The sequence below is a fragment of the Aphelocoma coerulescens genome, assembly GCF_041296385.1.
Source record: "Aphelocoma coerulescens isolate FSJ_1873_10779 chromosome W unlocalized genomic scaffold, UR_Acoe_1.0 ChrW_unloc_scaf_2, whole genome shotgun sequence".
NCBI lineage: Eukaryota > Metazoa > Chordata > Aves > Passeriformes > Corvidae > Aphelocoma > Aphelocoma coerulescens.
Window position 1 is genome coordinate 2,490,088 of NW_027184081.1, and position 22,608 is coordinate 2,512,695.

The following is a 22,608-nucleotide window of genomic DNA, read 5'->3' on the forward strand; positions in this document are numbered from 1 at the left end:
GGAAACAATTGTGACGAGGTTTATGCTTCGAGATGCAGAGATGACAGTGGTAGATGCGGCGGAGAATGGAAATACAGAGTGCAGCGGACAGTTTCTGGTGCTTTACGTGAGGCAAGGGGATAGTGCAGCTCAGCAGTGGCTTTTACTCCTGGAGCCTTTTTCTTTGGTAGCAGCTGCTGCAAGTGGGCAACGGAGCTGCGAGAGTGAATAATGTGACGGCACGTCTATCTGAGAAGGAAGCTGCCGAGCCGCAGTGTGTTGTGCTCCGTTTCAAAGCTGCTTGGAGCAGGGGGGTACTTGAAGAACGCCTTCCATCTGGACGCGTCCTTCTGGGTGTGCTCCAGCTGCATGGACTCTGCGGTACTTAAGGTTTAGGAACCTTTTTCTGGCCAGGTAGTGTGATGGAGTGCACCGGCTGCGCCTTACTTTGTGAAGCAGCCAGAGCATTCTCAGCTGAATCTGCTTGTGAAGCAGCTCTTGGCTGGACATTTGAAATTCGCTCCACTGAGTACATTAAGCCGTGGCCCAGCTGCTTCCTTCTTCGCCTTTTGCGGTGTGGACAAAACTGAAGCCCAGCGATGACTTTTAGCTGTGCCGCTCTTAAGCGTCAGCATTGCACGCATCCCACAGTGTGCTGTGTGAGGATTTTCCTCAGCTCTTGCTCAGCGAAATGCGTCAAGAGAGAAACACTGGCTGGATTAGCCTTTCGCTGGCCAAGGCTTTCAATACAACACCACAATCTGGGCGACGAGGAGGGAAAAGGCAGAACATCTTTTCTTCCAGCCACGTTCTTCTGTGCGAGATGCCTATCCGCGTCTTCGCTCCCTGCAAGGCTGTAATGTGCGCGGTGGTACTTGGAACTGAGAAGGAAGGTGCAGAGAGCACTGCAATCTGACGGCGCTGAGCAGGCTGTAAAAGAAAGAGGGCTGCCACTGGAATGTGGTGCAAATACAAGTTCTCACTCGTCGGGGGTGAGCTCTGGGTAAGCTAGTTGACCTAAAACTGTTCTCTGTGCCAGACGTAGCCGAGAAGCTTTCCGTTAAGAATCAGGCTACAAAGCAGACAGACTGTGGTGCTACGTAGCGCTAAAGAGAAATTGCATAGCCTAAGCGTGTTTCGGCAGAAGCAGCAGCCTCGAGTATTTCGCTTCCAGCACCACGCTCTCTGTGCGACAAGTAGACGACGGTCCGTCTCCAGCAAAACGAAAGCGCAACCTGCTACGAAGAGCATAAGAATGAAGGCAAAGCACCGAGCTGGTGTGTGCATCGCACAGGCTGCAATAGGAAGCCTGGCTGCGCCTCGCTTGTTTTCGGATTCACGTTACCAGTCGGAAACTTCAAGTCCAACTTGCAGCTACTCGTGCTGCTACCTATTTCTCTTCCAGCTTTCCCTGGAAACAATTGCGGTTAGGTTTATGCTTCGCGATGCGGTGGAGAAGGGAAATAGAGAGTGCAGCGGACAGTGTATTTTTTTTTACTTGAGGCAAAGGGAAAGTGCAGCCCAGCAGTGGTTTTTACTTCTGGAGCCGTTTTCTTTGGTAGCAGCTGCTGCAAGTGGGCAACGGAGCTGCGAGAGTGAATAATGTGATGGCACGTCCATCTGAGAAGGAAGCTCCCGAGCCGCAGTGTTGTCCTCAGTTTCAAGGCTGCTTGGAGCAGGGGGGTACTTGAAGAACGTCTTCTATCTGAACGCGTCCTTCTGGATGCACTCAAGCTGCATGGACTCTGCGCCACTTAAGGTTTAGGAACCTTCTTCTGGCCAGGTAGTGTGATGGAGGGCACCGGCTGCGCACCGTGCTCTTTGTGCGACAAGTAGACGATGGTTCGACTCCGGCAGATTGAAAGCGCGACATGGTACGAAGAGCGGAAGAATGGAGGCGCAAAGCAGCGAGCTGGTGTGTGCATCGCACAGGCTGCAAGAGGAAGCGTGGCTGTCACTCGCTTGTTTTCGGATTCAAATTAGCAGTTGAAAACAGAAAGTTCAACCTGCAGCTACTTGTGCTGCTACCTATTTGTCTTCCAGCTTTCCCCGGAAACAATTGTGACGAGGTTTATGCTTCGAGATGCAGAGATGACAGTGGTAGATGCGGCGGAGAATGGAAATACAGAGTGCAGCGGACAGTTTCTGGTGCTTTACGTGAGGCAAGGGGATAGTGCAGCTCAGCAGTGGCTTATACTCCTGGAGCCTTTTTCTTTGGTAGCAGCTGCTGCAAGTGGGCAACGGAGCTGCGAGAGGGAATAATGTGACGGCACGTCTATCTGAGAAGGAAGCTGCCGAGCCGCAGTGTGTTGTGCTCCGTTTCAAAGCTGCTTGGAGCAGGGGGGTACTTGAAGAACGCCTTCCATCTGGACTCGTCCTTCTTGGTGTGCTCCAGCTGCATGGACTCTGCGGTACTTAAGGTTTAGGAACCTTTTTCTGGCCAGGTAGTGTGATGGAGTGCACCGGCTGCGCCTTACTTTGTGAAGCAGCCAGAGCATTCTCAGCTGAATCTGCTTGTGAAGCAGCTCTTGGCTGGACATTTGAAATTCGCTCCACTGAGTACATTAAGCCGTGGCCCAGCTGCTTCGTTCTTCGCCGTGGTCTGGACAGTACTCGAGCCCAGCGATGCCTTTGAGCTTTGCCGCTCTTAAGCGTCAGCATTGCACGCATCCCACAGTGTGCTGTGCACGGATTTTCCTGAGCTCGACGTACAATCATTTCCTTGCTGTTTTGCAATGTCCAAGCTCTCTGTGTCGCTCTCGCTCAGCGAAATGCGTCAGGAGAGAAACACTGGCTGGATTAGCTTTTCGCTGGCCAAGACTTTCAACACAGCACCACAATCTGGGCGACGAGGAGGAGAGAGGAAGAACATATTTTCGTCCAGCCACGTTCTTCGGTGCGAGACGTTTATCCGCGTCTTTGCTCCCTGCAAGGCTGTAAGGTTTGCGGTGGTACTTGGAACTGAGAAGGAAAGTGTCAGAGAGCACCACGATCTGACGAGGCTGTGCAGGCTGTAAAAGAAAGAGGGCTGCCACTGGAATGTGGTGCAAATACAAGTTCTCACTCGTCGGGGGTGAGCTCTGGGTAAGCTAGTTGACCTAAAACTGTTCTCTGTGCCAGACGTAGCCGAGAAGCTTTCCGTTAAGAATCAGGCTACAAAGCAGACAGACTGTGGTGCTACGTAGCGCTAAAGAGAAATTGCATAGCCTAAGCGTGTTTCGGCAGAAGCAGCAGCCTCGAGTATTTCGCTTCCAGCACCACGCTCTCTGTGCGACAAGTAGACGACGGTCCGTCTCCAGCAAAACGAAAGCGCAACCTGCTACGAAGAGCATAAGAATGAAGGCAAAGCACCGAGCTGGTGTGTGCATCGCACAGGCTGCAATAGGAAGCCTGGCTGCGCCTCGCTTGTTTTCGGATTCACGTTACCAGTCGGAAACTTCAAGTCCAACTTGCAGCTACTCGTGCTGCTACCTATTTCTCTTCCAGCTTTCCCTGGAAACAATTGCGGTTAGGTTTATGCTTCGCGATGCGGTGGAGAAGGGAAATAGAGAGTGCAGCGGACAGTGTATTTTTTTTTACTTGAGGCAAAGGGAAAGTGCAGCCCAGCAGTGGTTTTTACTTCTGGAGCCGTTTTCTTTGGTAGCAGCTGCTGCAAGTGGGCAACGGAGCTGCGAGAGTGAATAATGTGATGGCACGTCCATCTGAGAAGGAAGCTCCCGAGCCGCAGTGTTGTCCTCAGTTTCAAGGCTGCTTGGAGCAGGGGGGTACTTGAAGAACGTCTTCTATCTGAACGCGTCCTTCTGGATGCACTCAAGCTGCATGGACTCTGCGCCACTTAAGGTTTAGGAACCTTCTTCTGGCCAGGTAGTGTGATGGAGGGCACCGGCTGCGCACCGTGCTCTTTGTGCGACAAGTAGACGATGGTTCGACTCCGGCAGATTGAAAGCGCGACATGGTACGAAGAGCGGAAGAATGGAGGCGCAAAGCAGCGAGCTGGTGTGTGCATCGCACAGGCTGCAAGAGGAAGCGTGGCTGTCACTCGCTTGTTTTCGGATTCAAATTAGCAGTTGAAAACAGAAAGTTCAACCTGCAGCTACTTGTGCTGCTACCTATTTGTCTTCCAGCTTTCCCCGGAAACAATTGTGACGAGGTTTATGCTTCGAGATGCAGAGATGACAGTGGTAGATGCGGCGGAGAATGGAAATACAGAGTGCAGCGGACAGTTTCTGGTGCTTTACGTGAGGCAAGGGGATAGTGCAGCTCAGCAGTGGCTTATACTCCTGGAGCCTTTTTCTTTGGTAGCAGCTGCTGCAAGTGGGCAACGGAGCTGCGAGAGGGAATAATGTGACGGCACGTCTATCTGAGAAGGAAGCTGCCGAGCCGCAGTGTGTTGTGCTCCGTTTCAAAGCTGCTTGGAGCAGGGGGGTACTTGAAGAACGCCTTCCATCTGGACTCGTCCTTCTTGGTGTGCTCCAGCTGCATGGACTCTGCGGTACTTAAGGTTTAGGAACCTTTTTCTGGCCAGGTAGTGTGATGGAGTGCACCGGCTGCGCCTTACTTTGTGAAGCAGCCAGAGCATTCTCAGCTGAATCTGCTTGTGAAGCAGCTCTTGGCTGGACATTTGAAATTCGCTCCACTGAGTACATTAAGCCGTGGCCCAGCTGCTTCGTTCTTCGCCGTGGTCTGGACAGTACTCGAGCCCAGCGATGCCTTTGAGCTTTGCCGCTCTTAAGCGTCAGCATTGCACGCATCCCACAGTGTGCTGTGCACGGATTTTCCTGAGCTCGACGTACAATCATTTCCTTGCTGTTTTGCAATGTCCAAGCTCTCTGTGTCGCTCTCGCTCAGCGAAATGCGTCAGGAGAGAAACACTGGCTGGATTAGCTTTTCGCTGGCCAAGACTTTCAACACAGCACCACAATCTGGGCGACGAGGAGGAGAGAGGAAGAACATATTTTCGTCCAGCCACGTTCTTCGGTGCGAGACGTTTATCCGCGTCTTTGCTCCCTGCAAGGCTGTAAGGTTCGCGGTGGTACTTGGAACTGAGAAGGAAAGTGTCAGAGAGCACCACGATCTGACGAGGCTGTGCAGGCTGTAAAAGAAGGAGGGCTGCCACTAGAATGTGGTGCAAACACTGGTTTCCACGCATCGGAGTAAAGCTCTGGGTAAGCTTGTTGACCTAAAACTGTTCTCTGTGCCAGACGTAGCGTAGAATCTTTCCCTTTACATTTGGACGACAAGAAAGACCGAATGTGCTGCTGTATGTCGCTGCGAGGGAAAGTGCATAGCCCAGGCGTGTGTCGGCAGAAGCAGTTGGCTGGGGCATTTCGCTGCCGGCACAGTGCTCTTTGTGCGACAAGTAGACAATGGTTCGACTCCGGCAGAATGAAAGCGCGACATGGGTACTAAAGAGGCGGAACGAAGGCGCAGAGCACCGGGCTCGTGTCCGCAGCGTACAAACTGAGAAAGGAGCGTGGCTGGCACCCGCCTTCCGGCCGAATTCACTTTAAGATTGAGAGGGAGAAAGTTCTAAGACAGCTACTTACCTTCCAACCATCCCTGGAACCACTGGCACTTACCTTTCAGCTCCGAGATGCAGAAAACACAGTGGTCGATGCCAAGGAGAGGGGAAGTAGAGAGTGCCGTGGGGAGTTTAGGTGGCTTTACGTGAGGCAAGGGGAAGGTGCAGCCTAGCATTGGCTTTTTCTTCTAGCTCTTTTCTTCAGGAGAGCAGCTAGCAACCGAGCTGCGAGAGCCAACAATGGGATGGCACGTTTGTCAGAGAAGGAAGCTACAGTGCTGCAGACTGCTGTGCACAGTTTTAATCCTGCTGTAAGTACACGGTACTTTTGGAACGTCTTCTGTCCTGACTCTCCCATCTCTGGGAGCTCTAGCTGCTTGAACGTGGCCACACTGAAGGTGTGCGGACCTGATTGCGCTGCGAGTATCAAGACTTCCAGAGACGAGGGATAGTCAACAAATGCTTTCTCACCTGGCCCATCTCTAAGTCCGATCTGGGGCTGCAAATGCAGCGCTGCAAGGGTGGACTTACCCACTTGGAGAGAATGTGATGATGCTCTATATATAGTTGCGAAGGAAAGTGCTGATCACTGGAATGTTTCGCCTAGTTTACAGACTTTAAAAGGACTATGAAGGCCCACGCCTTGTTCTAGCACTTGTTCTCTGCATGCAGCTGCTGGATGTTTGGAAGGGCTTTGGGATCGGCGAGAGGTGGAGGGTAGGATGCTACATAGAGCTTGAAGGAAAGTGCGTATCTGCAGGGCCTTTGATGCAGTTCAGTGGCTACGAGTTACATGTTGAGCATGTTCATGATGGCACAGAAAAGGTTCTGAAAAGAAAGAGACCGTGCTGGAACTGCCTTTACTTTTGCCGCTTAGAAACTGCCCAGCCAACAATGAAAAGATTCCTCTTGCTTCCCCGCTACGCGCAGGATCACATCCTTTTATGTCTCCAAGAGGCAGGATGCACAGCGGAGCTCTTCCACCAACTGCACCCACACGACCGGGGCCGCGCCAGCGAAGCGCTTGGCTTTTTCCCGGGCACTGTCAGCGCTCATGGAAACAACCACACGATGGCGCTGTAGACTTGCAAAAGAAGGCCAAGCACCCGGCCCAGCTCGAAACCACCCCAAGGGCAAAGGCAACTTGCACACGTCCCTGCGCTCAAATCAACGGTGTCAGGACAAAAAGATTTCCCTCACCTTCCCCTTCCAAGAGCAGACTCTTCTTTACACCACACTCCAAGAGCCAGAAAAACCTCTTTGGCCCAAGCAAATATTTTCCCTCTCGCAGATTCTGCCCACCAACTTGAACCCCTGGCAAAAACAGAGCTCAGTGCCAGCTGAGGAAGATCTTGCTGCCTACAACTTCACCTGCACCCCTCAAACTAGCAGCACACACGCTGTTCTCAGCACTCTCCTTCTCACCTCTAGGTACCATCCTAAGCCTTCCCTCTCCCAGAGTCAGGGTCCAAAGACAACGGCACCAGGGACTGCTCACACACCGAAGGCACCAGGACAAAAGGCTCACGAGCTTGGCCTTTGCATTCCCACTGACAGCTCAACAGCTCTAACCCAGAGAGAGCTCTGCCTGTTGGGAAAAGCCTTTAAAATCCCTAAGAGCACCTGATGTGCACATCCACACCTGCTTTCCTTGCCAAAGAGAGCAACTACAAGCCCATCTCCAAAGAAACGGCATCCCCTCCTCCAAAATGCAACACATCCAGCGACTGATCCACCTCCAGTATTGAATATGTCCAGCAATTGCCCCTACACGCACAGGGGCCAGAAGAGAAATGTCTTGCTGGACTATTCCTCCCCATGGTACCTTAACATCTGCTCCAGCAACACTGGCACTATGTCCTTGCCTTCCCAAGGAAAGGCACTCCGAGTCTCTTGGCCTTGCCTTGCCTTCAGCACCGTGTCTAGTTCTTCTTAAGCTACCCTTGCTCTGCTTCCTTTGCCTACGTCTGCCTTGCCTCGCACTACCTACAACTTGCTGGCTTTGCTTTGCCCTGCCTACCACTCTTTCCCTTGCCTTCCATGCAGGCAAGGCGCTGCAAACCAAGTGCAGGCAATTGTGGGCAAGTCAAGGGAGAGGTAGGCAAGGCCAGAGCAGTGAGGGGAAAGCAAATGGAGTGGTAGGCAAGAGAAGGCCCAGAAGTTAGAGGCAAGGCTGGCCGTAGGAAGGAAAGTCCACTGATGGGAAGGCCAGGCAGAAACAGGAAGGGCTTGGCAAGCCAAGGCCCTGGAGGAAAGCAGTAGGCAGGTCAAGGGCCATGCAAAGGAATGCAAGGCTACAGAGGGCTAGCAGGGCAAGGCAAGGAAACTGTTGTGTTGCCAAGGCAAGGCCAGGCAAGGCAGGTGAGAAGTACATTCAATGACTGCTAGTACACAAAAGTGGCCAGGACCAAGTGCTCTGTGTGGCCTTGATCCCGCGTGGGTCATCTCTCCTCTGCACCTAAAAGACTTGAGCTACCTGCTTTGCTTTGTATGCAAAAGAACTCTCATTCTGGTCCCCGAGCTCAAGGGCAAAATGTGAATTGCCCTTCCAAGATTCAAGACATGCAAGGATTGCTCCCAGACAAAGGCTGCCCATAGAGATGAGTGTGGCAACATGCGTCCTCCTCCCCTGGTCTTCCTCTCATGTGATCCTGAAACACCGGAGATGCTTGAGAGCTTTGAGATTCCTAGGAGGAGCAGAAAGGGCAGGGCAAGGGCATGAAAGGTCATTGAAAAGGGGTCTTGAATTCCAGGTGGGGGAGGGGTGAGCAAGGTCATGCAAGGCAAGGGAGGGGTTCAAGGGCAAGGCAAGGCAAGTGGTGGCTTTGCGAGGCGAGGCAAGGCAGTGAGGGTCCTAGAAGGAAAAGGAAAGGTGAGGCCAGACCTAGACGAATGTGAAAGGAAGTCAGGTGGGGGATGGGTGAGCAAGTCAATGCAAGGCAGGGGAGAAAAGGCAGGTTGAGGGAAGGCTACAGAGGGGGCAGCAAGGAAATGCAAGGCATGGGGAAGCATGTGAGGAGTGGGCGCTGCCAGCCGGCCGGGATGGCAGGGGCGGGGCCACTGCAAGTAGCATGGGGGGGATGTGGACGGGGGTGTTAGTGTGCGGCAGGTGTGTGTGTGTGTGTGTGTGTGTGTGTGTGCAGCGGAGTGCAGGGTAAGTGCAGGTGTGTGTGTGCGCATATGGGGGTTTTGTGCCGGGTGCTGTGCCGGGGGGAGCCGTTCCACCGCCAAGAAGGTGTGGGAGTGAAAGGAGTAACATAGATGTGTCTTTACAAAGAGACCGTGTGAATCCGTCCTTAGACAAGGCTAGGAATTTACAGGGAGGGAAGTAAGAGAAGAAAGTATTAGCTCTAGAAACTGTTACTAATCAACAGAGACTGTTGCTCAGCCAAGGCCCTGTTAAATTCCTGAACCTAGAGCAAGGCAGCAAAGACTTAATAGCATTAGGAATAGGTTCGTTTTCTTCCTTTTCCATACCAAAAGGGGGGTGCATATTAGAGGGGGGAATAGAGTAGGCAGTTCCGGCAGTCTGTAATTCCCGAGTACCTCAGAGGGTGCTGTTGCCAGGAACTTAGCAGAAAAAGGGGGCTGCGTCCCACAATCATTTGAGAGACTCCATGGCAAAAGCCCCATGGCCTCTCCCTGGAGTTGAAGAATGTTACAGGACTCCTCTGTCTCCTTTTTGGTGGATGAAGAAACTCAGAAAGCAACACTTCTGCCAGAACTCTCCAAGATGCCCCCTTTGCTCCCAGTGACTCCATCACTGCCCGGGAAGCTGTCTTTTCTACCAGAGATGTTCGAGATACAGTTAAAAGTCGTGCGGCAGAGAAAAAAGGCAAGAATTGGTTTACAAGGGATGGCAAACAAGAGATACCAGAGCCTTTGGCCCTACCAATACTAAAACAACTCCGTGAAGAGAGTCCTTGCATTTCCTGAGGATTGGCAGAAGCCTTCCTCATGATGCATGTTGCTGTGGGTCTTTTTAGACTGGCAAAACAAGCTGTTGAAGGTTGCTTGATCTGTGCTAAAGCAAACAGCCGAGTTACAAAGTAACCTGCCAGGGGAGGGAGGCCTTGGGCTGCATGTCCCTTCCAAAGACGCCAGGTGGATTTTCCTGAGATGCCCCAAGTGGCAAGGCTTAATATCTTCTGGTAATCGTATGTCAGCTAGCAAGGTGGCCAGAAGCATTTCCAACTGCTTCAGCAATGACAGGATCAGTTATTAAGGCATTGTTGGAACAAGTCATTCCAAGATAAAGCATTGTAGAAGCAATAGACTCAGATAGGGGAACTCATTTTACAGGAAAGATCCTTCAAGGGATTTTGGCTTCTTTAGGAATACAGTGGAACCTCCATAGGCCCTGGCACCCCCAGAGCTCGGCTCGGGTAGAATACAATGAATAGAGAAATAAACACCTTTTGAAGCTGGTAATAGAAATCAAGATGCCATGGGTAGGGCTTTGGACATTGGCTTTGGCGAGAATGAGGGCCCGACCCAGAAGAGAGATTCAGTTATCTCCCTTTCAATCGTCGTTTGCAATTACCCTGGTAAGTCTCAACCTTGGGGGGGGGGGGGGGGGGGGAGGGGGGTAGAGGCAAGTGATGTATATTTAAAACCATCTGTGGCCAGGATACTGCTTCTTGTGAAACCCCTTCAACAGGAAGCTCAGCTGGCACAAGCCCCGCCTTTGGACTTTGCTGCTTGTAACATCCAACCGGGAGATTGAGTCCTAGTTAAGGGGTAGAAAGAAGCGCCAATGGTGGTGAAATGGCGTGGCCCATTCCAAGTGTCACTGACCACAGAAACAGCCATCAAGACAGCTGAACACAGGTGGACCCGTCACACTTGGGTCAAGGTCTCTGAAGCCTCAGAGATTTGCACATCTCGGCTGGAGGAGAAAGCCGGGAGGCCGTGACTGACACTCTGCAGGAGCGGGCTGGAGCAGTAGCCAGTGCTTCAACATCAGAGGAAGCCCTGCGTGCCTACCCACAGACCATCTGCTGAAATAGTCTGTATGGGCATCCCTCCTCTAGAATCTCCACTCACTGGGGGGCTAATACTTGCGGCCATTGTTGTACGTTAGGTGGTTTCTGTGTCTTCAATTGCCACAGGTGGTGCAGAAGACAACGTGAAAATTAGACTAGCTAATTAGATCACACTGTTAAAACATTTTCCTTAATAATTCTACTTTTATATGGTCAGCTAAGTTTAGGCCAGGAGTGGGAGAATCAATTTGCAGCCTTAGGAGAAGAAGTAGCAAAAGTTTTTAACCTTAGCAATTGCTGGCTCTGTGGAGGGCCAGGAGGATCTGAAGAGTGGCCATGGTTGGCTAGCCCAGCTGAACCTAAGCGGTGGGTCAACACCCGACGTGAGGTCCATACTAGGACAGGATTTTGGGCCGAAGAAGGAAGTCCATGGCCACTTCATTCTTCTCAAAAAGGCACTTATTGCCTAAACAGGACAGGGCATGTCTATGTAGGAAAAGGCGTTTGTCAATTGACTTTCCCTCTGGGTTTAAACAATTGGGTTTCGAGCCCCAATTGCCCTCCTTACAATTGTTCCAAATATCAAGGCAAATGCAATCAAATACCTGTTCGGCTCACTAATGGTAGCTGCGTAAGGTGTTCTTGCCACACTTACCAAAAATATTTGGAAGCCTGTAAAGCAATGGGGAGGAACAAGGGCTTTTTTGACCACCTATTTTTGAGCTGTCCCCACAAAAATTCCACAAGTAGAAGACATGTTGTTTGTGATTATCAGTGGGAATGGCAACACCCGATTGGAACTCAAAGCCTTTTAGTGAGTTCTGCTCCAAATGCAACCAAGCAGCTTGCAGATGTAAAAGTAGATGGGAACCCTGTGTGGGAGCTTGGAAATGCAAATACTGTGACCCTTATGGTGGGGCAACTATTGTTGGAGGACCATTAGGCCCGGGAATCCTGCGGTATTTTGACCCACCAATTGATGACCAAGGGTAGAAAGGCCCCTTTGCTAATGGAACATGGGCTTTGAAAGGACATTATTGGATTTGCGGCCAATATGCTTAGCTCAGGCTACCTCCAAACTGGTCAGGGATATGGTATATTTATTAGACCATTGTTCTTTTTGCTACTACAAGTTCAGGGAAATCGCTTAGGAATCAAAATCTGTGATGATTTAATTAGAGAAAAGCAGTCAGCTGATGCAGCCCTGGCTGGAGGGAGCACCCCAATTTGAATGAGATAATTAGGTTACAGGCTGTCTCGGAAATAATTACCAACCAGCCAGCCACAGCTCTTGACCTTCTAGCTGACCAACCCACTTGAACGAGGAAAGCGGTATTTCAACATTGGATGGTATTAGATTATCTGTTAGCAGAAGAAGGAGGAGTTTGTGGGAAATTAAATGACTCGAGCTGCTGTTTGCAAGCAGATGACAGCGGAAATGTGGTCAAACAAATAACAAAGGAAATAACGCCAGCTCATGGACCTGTCCAAATGTTGAAAGGATGGTAATGGGACATGTTTGCATGGTTAACTGGCCAGCTATGGGCTAAATGAATACCATTTCTCCTCTTATATGCTATAGCAACTCTCATCTTTTTACCATGCGTGACACCATGCTGGGTGCAGCTCTTTCAGCAGGTGCTCAAGGGGATGCCGCTAGCAGCCATGCCTACCTGATCCAGAAATGCATACAAAAGGACAGAAAAGGATGTCACTGCAAATAATAGCAAAACCCAAGAAGGCTCCAGAAGAAAAAATTGAATCAATGGTAATTAAGGTTTGTAAAGACAAATACAGATCAAATTAAAAGAGGAGGGATTGAAAGGAGTGAGATGGATGAGTCCTTACAACCAGACCGTGTGAATCGGCCTGTAGACAAGGCTAGGAACTTATGGGTAGTGAAATAACAGAAGAAATGATTAGTTCTCGAGAACTGTTACTAATCATCAGAGACTGTTGATTAATCGAGGCTGTATTAAATTCCTGAACCTAGAGCAAGGCAACAAAGACTTAATATTATTAGGGATGGTTTCTTTTTCTTTCTTTTCGATGCCAAAAGGGGGGTGCATATTAGAGGGAGGCATAGAGTAGGCAGTTCCGGAAGTCTGTATCTCCCGAATACCTCAGCCAGTGGGGAAAACGAAGAGGGCGTTGTGGCCGGGAACTTGGCATCAAAAGGGGGCTGCATCCCGCAACCGTTTGACAGACCCCATGGGAAAAGCCCCATGGACTCTCCCTGTAGTCGAAGAATGTTGCAGGACTCCTCTGTCTCCTTTTCGGACATAAACCTCAGGCATCGTGGATTAATTTTCCCTAACGGCAGCGACCTACCGCGTGGTCTCCGTGCTCCTCCCCAGCCCCCCGGGAGGTGTAAAATAGTTCCCGGCGGCTCCCACCGCGCGTTACAGACGGCTGCGCGACCCCGGGGCTGCCTGCGTTGCTCCCCTGCCCCGCCAGGGCTGCCCGCGGGCTGCGGAGCCACGTCGCCACCGGCGCGGCCAGGGCCGGGGCCCTTCTCGACAGCAGCCGAGGGGCTGCGGAGCGGGCGGCTGCGGGACGAGCAGCTATTTTATGCCGCGCGGTGCTGCCGCCTCCATCTAGCTCTCCATCGCGCCGCCGGCCGCCCCTGCCTGGCGACCTCACGCTCGGCCGCCGGAAGCTCTCCCGCCCGGGCCGTGCCTCGGCTCCGCCTGCGGCTCGGCAGGGCCCGGCCGCACGCGTGCTGCGTGGCTCGTGGCACCCGCGTTGCGCCGCAGGCGACGGGGAAGGCGGGGCGGGCCGGCGCCGCCGAGGTAGCGCGAGGAGAGGAGCGCCCGGGCGGGGCGGCGAGTGGCGCGGCGGTGAGCGCTTCTGCTTCCTGTCGCTCGGCGGCCGCCCACGGCAGGTGCCGTGTGACTCCGCGGAGCGGCGGGGCCGGCCGGGCGGTGCGCGGCCAAGCTTTCGGCCAGCGGCGGCCGCAGCGAGAGGCTGCTGGCACTGCCCGTGCCGGTGGAGAGAGCGGGGATCCGAGGCCGGCCTTCCCAGGGCGACGAGGGGTGGCCGCCTTTGCCGCGCTGCCCTCCCTGCAGCACGTGGCCGATTCCGGCGAACCCGGCGTCCCAGCAGCGGCGCGGGCGGGAGGGAGTGGGGAGCGCGCTCGGTTGCCGTGCCGGCCGCTCCCGCCCAGCGCTGCGTTCCGCCGAGGCGTTTTCCCGCCCGTCCTGGGCGAGACGTAAGGGACGCTGAACTTGGAGCTTGGCTGTCAGTGGGAGCAACTCCCCTCCATTGTCGATGTCTTTTTCCTGCCCTCCGATTCAGCTACCTTGTGGTAGGTGCGATGGTGCTGAACAAGGGCGGTGTCTTGGCACAGTTGCTGGCATGGATGGTGCGAGAGCTCCACGCAAGGAGCTTTGAGTGGCATGTGTGAGGGTAGGAGGGTACGGCACCCATATGTGAAAAACGAGGTTCACTCTCCTGTGAGAATTTAAAGCGTTTAATATAAAGACAATAAGAGACACATAAAATAAAGCAAAGGGGTAACGGCCGGGTGCCTTGGCGCTCTGCCAAGAGCACACCTGATGCTGGAGGCGAGTCCTTTTTATACCATTTTTACTGTCTGTTCTTCATTCATATTAAAACTTTTCCTGGAGCTGTTCTGCATGGCCACTCCTTGGTTCCGCCTTTTTAGAGCATGTGTAGTCTTCTGCCTTGTGGTTTTATTTCTCTTGATTCTTGGGGTTGGGCCCGCTAGGCTAGGTAAGAGTCGATGGTAGGGTGGATCTCTTAATTCTCCAGACAGTCAGGGCTGATTGCAGCTTTGGGCCTCTGCCCCCCGGGCAGAGTGGTAATAACGGCTCTCGGACTCTCCTGGCCGCCTGTTCTCCGGGCGGAGTAGCCTTTTGGCCCTTTTGTTCCCTGGACAAAGTGTTGATTAGCAGCTCCTTGGGCCTCATCCTCTGTTCGCTTGGAGGTTATCTTACTTGCTCACACTTGCTAACATTCTTGCTAAAGAGAGAAAACTACATCCACACAGCAAAATGCATTTCTAACATTATATAATATCTACCATTATACTTTGCGAGAAGCCAATATAATATATGTTTATAACAATCCCCCCTTTTCTATTTTATAAATCATTTGGCTTGAGCAATAATTCTTTTTTCTTGGCTTCTAGTGTCCGTTCGTTCTTTTCACAGATTAATTTGGCTTCTTCGAGAGGGTCTTTTATATCACTTTGTCTTTTTAATACCATAATTTTTTGTGCTGTTCCAGACATAGCCAACTTTGGGTCAGTAGGCATTGCCACAACTTGCATGCCTTGAACTACGCTGGTGATTAGCCGAATAAAGCAGGGGATCAAGCAAGGGAGAAATATTAGACCAGCTGTAGCACATAAGAGGAAGAAACCTAGCTTCTTCCACCATTCTTTCCCCAATATGCCATCCCACCAGTTAGCAGACATCATTGATTCCCATTTTTGGACTGGTACATGGGCTATTTTTCTGATATTGTTGGCGATATCTAGAAGGGCATCCCCATTGTCATCAATTTTTAAACAACAATCCGATGTATTGAACTTCCAGCACACACCCCCTTCTTCAGCCAGTAAATAGTCTAAAGCCAACCTATTTTGATATATTGCAGCTCTGGTTTGGCGTTGCTGGCTGACTATTAATTCCATAGCCCCGGCTGTTTCATTGGTTATGATTTCTACAAGAGCTTGGAGTCTGATGATACGATTCAGCATGTAAATTGGGGTTCGATATCCCCAACTTCCATCTTGTGCCCAGGTAGCTGGCCCATATGTTTCTAATATTCGCTCAGGGGGACATTCCTCATCTTTCCATTTTTGGAATCCTCCAATTAAATCTCTTTTATTTCTTTTGAAGTCTTCATAGACAGGTATTCCTAATTGATCTCCCTCTGGTTCTGGTAGAAGGAAAAACCCTGGTTGAATGATTCCTAGTGTACAACTCCCTTCCCAATGTGAAGGGAGTCTTGGGTATGCCCTTTTCCCACATATCCAAAATAAGCCATCTGGTGCTTTCCAATAATCACCTTCTTGATGATTTATATTCTCCCAAAATTTGGATATTTCTGGGATTCCAAAATAAGGATTTTTCCTACACTGAAAGAGTCCAACTTCATTATCGTATACACAGTCTTTTCCTTTTTTCTGAGCCCAATACCAAGTTGGTTTTTCTGGGACCCACCACGCTGGAGTTTTGTTACTCACTTTATACCTTTTACAGGGAGTGTTTCCTACTTCATTAAGAAAGTTTTTCCCAGTTCGCCAGAGGCATTCTTCCCCTATCACTGTTGAACTTAAAATCCACCCCTCAGGTCAGTTCCCCCCTCTTATATTTGTCCGGTTCCATTTAAGGAGTTCTACCGGGCCTAGGCTGCTACCTTTCCATGGCCATTCTTCTGCCATTAAAGCTCCTCCACAGACCCAACAGTTGGTTATGTTAAGTTCTTTACCTATCCTCTCCCCCAATTCTACAAACAGGTTTTTTCCTAACCTTGGGGTTTTTTCCTCTTTTAACTGTTGTTTGAGCTTTGCATACAGGTCCTGGCGTGAGGTGAATATAGGGCGAGGTTGCTGTGCTGGCTTTGTATCTTTACTTACCACTTGTTCTTTTACCAAATCTTGGACTGTTCCCCTGGTGGCAGCTGTGAAGCAAATCCATTTTTCTCCTTTTGGACAATTACTTCCTAGTCTGTTTCCACTTGTTCCCAAATTTTCTGTAATCTAATATTTTTCCCCTTTATGCATGCAAATACCTAATTTGGACGAGTCATAACAGTGACTGTTGATATGGGTATGAGTAATAAGAAAGAAGCCCCGGTGTCTTTCCATGTAGAGCTTTCGATAGCATTTGTAACATGGTCTTGCCGGTGTCCCGAAAGGGAGCAGGATAAGTGACAAAAGAAGGAATAACAGAGGTCCGGCATGGCTTATACTCCCACCTCCCTTGCCTATGAGGTTGCAACCCATGGCAGGTGTATTGGATCTTCTCGGTGGCGAGTACAGTGGCCAACCCGGTCTTGCCCTCTATTTCCTTGTCGCTTCCTTTGTAGCTTTTAGGCAAATTTCTTTTGGTACTTATTTTAACTGTAGTATCTTATCGTATCTTAGGTGTTTCCCATTCAACAGGCACTAGTAATTCCCATCTGCAGAGCAAAGTTATTACTTTTGTTGCTTATGATTTTGTCTGGATAGGGGGTTGACTTTGTGCTTGACACCTTTTACAACTAGGGTGTCGATGGTGTGGAATGTCGATTTCCCTCCAGATTAATTACTTATATTTGACCTGGCTGGCATGCCCCGTGTTAGAATGATTCAAACAGGGTATATGATGTGGCACTGATGGAAGTTGTGATTCCCCCCCTTCTTAATACAAGTCACAGGCTAGAATCAGAACATGAGAGTTCCCTGTTTGATACAGTCCCAACCCTTCCTGTTTGAAGTGAGAATATTCTTCTCCACGATGTCCCAGAATTTGTCCAGGGGCCACTGATATCAATTTGGCTTTCACTTCTCAGTTAGGTGTGATTCTTTGCATATCCCTTGGATTATTTAGATTGTTCTAGTTCATTGTCACCTGGCCTCCGTTTAAGAATCAATTTGGTATCACCTGGTTTGGATATTACAGTCCACTCTTCAGGTTCTTTTACAGGTCCTTTGATTCTGCTGGTCCTTTGATCCACCCTCGTTCCTTGGTCCGGATTGCGGCCTCAGTCGTCAGCAGTACCTGAAAAGGACCCTCCCATTGTGGAGTCAAAGATTGTTCTTTCCATGTTTTTACTAGTACCCATTCCCCTGGATGGATATTATGAATTTTGAACTCCAAAGTTGTGGTTTGAGGGATCATTCCTTTCAGCCGCAAATTTTCAAGTGTTCTGGCAATTGTGGTGACGTATTTTTTGACACTTACTTCTCCTACTTCATAAGTGGCTGTTTCATGTTGAGTGGTAAGGAAGGGTAATCCGAACATCATCTCGTAAGGAGATACTCCCAGGTCTGACCTGGGCTGTGTTCGGACTCTCAACAGAGCCAAAGGTAAGCATTTGACCCATGACATTTGAGTTTCAATCATTAATTTTGTTAAAGTTTTTTTCAAAGTCTGGTTCATTCTTTCTACTCGGCCTGAACTTTGTGGGTGCCAGGGGGTATGTAATTCCCATTTTATTCCCAAGGCTTGAGTTATTTGTTGTAAGAGTTTGGATGTAAAATGTGTTCCTCTATCTGAGTCTATTTTATTAACCATTCCATATCTGGGAATAATTTGTTCCAGAAGGGTTTTGCATACTATGTTAGCTGTAGCTCTAGTAGCAGGAACTGCTTCTACCCAATGAGTTAGGTGGTCTACTATTACTAATAGGAACTTCCATCTCTGTACTTGAGGAAGTTCAGTGAAATCTACTTGGATACTTTGGAATGGTCGCAGAGCTAACTCGCGGCCTCCTAATGTTGTTTTTCTCATTATTTTCCTATTCACTCTTTAGCAAGTTATACAGTTCCCAAAGATTCCAATACACCCATAATTTCTTAGGAAATGATCACACAAAGCTTGAGTACCCCAATGAGTTTTTTGATGCATATCTTCTAATATTCTCTTAGTGAGTGGCTTATTAAGTAACTGTCTCCCATCAGGGAGTTTCCATTTTCCAGATTGATCTTGTTCTCCCCCTATCTTAAATAATTCTTTTTCTTCTTCTTTACTAAATCTGGGGATTTCCAATTCTCCCCTTTCTGGGGTCAGGATTAACATAATTCGTTCGGTCCCATTTTCTGCTGCATCTTTGGCTTCTTGGTCTGCTAGATTATTCCCTCTTATTTCTGGGGTCATCCCTTTTTGGTGTCCTTTGATATGCACTACGGCTATTTCTTCAGGCAATTTTAATGCCTCCAACACTTCTGAAATCAGGCCTTCATGTATCAGTTCCTTCCCCTTTGAATTTAGTAAACCTCTTTCTTCCCAGATCTTCCCAAAGGTATGTACTACCCCAAAGGCATACTTTGAATCAGTATAGATGGTCCCCTTTTTGTGTGCTAAATGCTCCAGTGCTCTCTTTAGAGCGTATAATTCACAAGATTGCGCCGACCAATTTGAAGGTAGTTTTCCTTTTTCGATGGTCTGCATATTTATCCCATCGACTAAGGCATATCCTGACATTCTTTTTCCTTGCAAGCATCTGGATGAACCATCCACATATATTCTTTCCCCTTCTAAGAGGGCTTGTTCTGCTAGATCTTCCCGAACTTTTGTTTGGTATTGAATAATTTCTAAGCAATCATGTGCCAGGTCATCTTTTGGTTCTCCATACAGGAATTGGGCCGGATTGAGGCTTTTGCTTGTTTCTATAGTTAGACCATTACTGTCAATCAGAATTGCTTCATATTTTAATATCCTGGAGTCTCTTAACCATTTTTCAGCTTTTTGATTTAGCACATTCCGGACCGCATGGGGTGTGTATACAATCAGTTTACTTCCAAAGGTGAGCTTACGGCTCTCCTCCACCAAAATAGCAGTAGCTGCTATGGCTTGAATGCATACTGGCTAGCCACGGCTTACTGGGTCCAATAGTTTAGATAAATAAGCTATTGGTCTTCTCACCCCTCCCCATTCCTGGACTAATACACCATGAGCTACTCCATTTTCTGCATTCACATATAAGTGAAAGGGTTTTTCTAGTGAGGGTAAGCTTAGGGCTGGTACCGAGGCTAGTTTCAACTTCAGTTTTTCTAATTTATTATCATCATCTTTGGTGCATTGTATATTGTCTCCCCCTGTTAATTTTTCATATAAAAATTTTACTGCTTGTGTATATCCTTCAATCCATAGTCTGCAATATCCCAGTAGCCCCAGCAGTCTCCTAACCTCCTTTTTTGAAGAGGGAGGAGGGAGGGATAAAATCCCTGTAATTCTTTCAGGACTTAGTTTTCGGCTACCTTTGCTTATCAGGTGGCCGAGATATTTTACTTCTGATTCCACAAACTGTAATTTCCCTTTTGATGCCCTTAGTCCCTTTTCCCCAAGAAAATTTAGAAGCTTTATAGTAGCTTCTTTGACTTTAATTTCATCTTCTCCTGATATTAGAAGATCATCTACATATTGGATAATTTGTATGCCTGGGGGAATGGGGAAGGTTTGTAATATTTCTCCCAAGGCTTGCCCAAATAAATTTGGGGCCTCACAATACCCCTGTGGCACTTTAGTCCACCTCAGTTGGTTCTTTTTCCCTGTGTTTGGATCTTCCCATTCAAAGGCAAAAATATTTCGGCTTTCCTCTGCCAGTGGGCAGGCCCAAAAGGCATCTTTAAGATCCACCACACTAAACCACTGATGTTGAGGTGGAATTTTGCTTAAAAGAGTGTAGGGATTTGCCGTTGTGTCCTCTGGGAACAGTTCCCACTCAGCCCGGTCAGCTCGGGACACAGCAGGCAACGGGGGCCAGCCTCTGATATTGGAGGGATCAAAGGTCTGGCTCGTGGGTCCTTCCAAGGGACCGCGGCGATAAAGGCAGACGGCGGAGGAAAGGGGGCAGGCTCAGAGTTGGGTTAAATCCAGAAAGTTTATTGGCCCTCCGGACGGGGGGACCTCAACCACCAGGGGTGCCCAACCCAGAGCACCTGCAGATCGCGCGCCGGGGCATTTTATGGCGGGGGGGGCATGGGGGGGGGGGGGGTGTACAGAACAACCAACCAGGGAAGGGAAGGGTGTGGCAAGCAGAACGAGGGACACATAAGGGAACCAACTATAACAGGGGAAGGGAGGGACTCCTTTCCCAGGACTAATCACCTGGCCCCCTGGCTAGAACTTTCCAGAAGCCTGGGAGGGGTGGCAGAGTGACAGACAGGGTCCTGGGAGGAGATAAAAATGACAGACAGGGTGATTTAAATAAAACAGGGGGGGGTGCCAACTGGGGTACACCAAACTTACAGAACATAGGGGGGAGACCCGGACTGAACTAAACAAACACACTCCCACAGGGATTAGGAACCATAGGGTAGCAGGCCCGTGTTCTTTTGTTTACTTCTCTTAAATCTTGCACTAATCTATAATTTCCATCAGATTTCTTTACTGGGAGAATAGGGGTATTATGAGGGGATTTACAAGGTTCTAGTGTCCCATCCTTTATTAATTCTTCTATCACTGGTTTTAAGCCTTTTCTCCCTTCTAAAGATATAGGGTACTGACGTACACGAATGGGACATTCTTGTTTTTCAATTGTGACCCTTATGGGGTCAATATCTAGTCCACCCCTATTCCCTTCCCCAGCCCAAACCTCTCTGTTAATTTTGCTTTCATCTTCTTGGCTAAGTTTTAACACTTTGGCCGTCATTTTCCCTTCTTCTGGTATGACTCCAATCCCCAGTTGGATTTGTAAATCCCTTCCCAATAAATTGCTGCCAGCCCCAGGAACTAACAAAACATCCCCTATCCCTATTTTTGTTTCCCCTTCAATAACCACATCTTTAATGACAGGGACTTGAAATCCTTCCCCCTTTGCTCCTGTTACTTTTACCATATCATTACTCACATCACACCCTTTTGGAATATTCATCACACAAGTCCTTTCTGCCCCAGTGTCAACTATAAATTCTAATACTTCCTCTTGGGGGCCTACTTTTAAAGTTATCAAAGGCTCCAGATGGTATTTATCCCCCCAAAAATAGAGCCCATGACTTTCCTATTGTTCTTCTGTGTGTGTTTCTTGAAATATTTTCAGATCCCTCCTCAGGTGGGGGCATTCTCTTTTATAATGCCCTTCTTCCTTGCAATAAAAACAGGCATCCCTGGGTTGTTCTTGGAATCTTAATTGTGCTGAGGTTTTATTTTTCTCTTTTCCACCATTTCTGAATCTTGAATGTTTAGGAGTGTTACCTGAGGGCTTTAGATTTTTTTGGAAGGTACTCTCTCGCATAGTGGCTATCATGATCTTTGCTTCCACTTGAATCGTGCCGCAACCGGGCCAGGAGACACTTCAGAGACAGAGTCAGAGAAGTGGGTATTTGCTTCATTCGGCTCGCCGGGTGTGTGGGGATCGCTCCTCCAAACACACACACCTGGTGCTCTCTACAGCACAGTATTAAGGGTTAAATTATGAATATTCATCACATTCCTTGGGACAGGTGTGGTTACACAAATTATTTCTCGGAAGTCATTAGCATATGGGCCACGCATGCGCTGTGTGTCCTGGTGGTCGCGCTGAGGAAGGCCTCTCCTCTTCCTCGGGGGTCTTTCTGATGAAGGCCAGTAGTCATCCTCGCAGTGAACTTTTCACCTTTCTCCCTGGGCATGCGTAGTCCTTTGAGGGATGATTTAGCAATCTCTGAGATGATCCTTGTCCCCTCTATCTTGACAAGATTAGGGTGAATTCGGCCTCTCAGGCTTTGTAATTAACATCTTATGTCTGAACTAACATTGCTGTCTCCCAATAGTTAACTTGTGCTTACATGAGTTAGTTATTGACTGCCCCTTCTTCAATCCCCCCTTTTCTTTGGTTATTTGTAATTCTTTACAAATCTTGTATGTCTTTAAAGTAAGAACCCTTCTCTATCTTATTTCTAAGTTTATACTTGTTTATATTGAGCATAAGCATTGCAATTCCAAGTACATAATATCATACAACAGTAACTACTAATACAAACAGTAAGTAGGAATGCAATAACACAAATAGCTATTACAAACAATTGTTTAAGCCAGGATAAGTTGGGTAACCATGATGTAAGTTTGTTTCATACCTTTTTAAGCCTTCAAGAAGTGTCATCTAAAGTGATTTGATGCAATGTTCACTTTGGATAAATGATTTTAACAGTTTTCTGGATATGACTATGAGACCTTTTTATCTTAGCCCACCTATCTGTGCTAATTTTTTTTTTTGTATCTAATTTAAATCATAATTAGAGTTAGGGCTTGGATCTGAACTCTACTGGCCACTGCCTTTGCTGTTTTGTCTGCCATAGCATTTCTCAGTTCAGGGATAGTGTTACCCTGGGAGTGTCCCCTACAATGCATTATAGCCACTTTTGAAGGCTTTACCACTGCTTCCAGTAACTGCATGATTTCAGTAGTGTGCTTGATTTCTTTCTTCTGTGAGGTTAATAAACCTCTTTCTTTCTAGATAGCCCTGTGA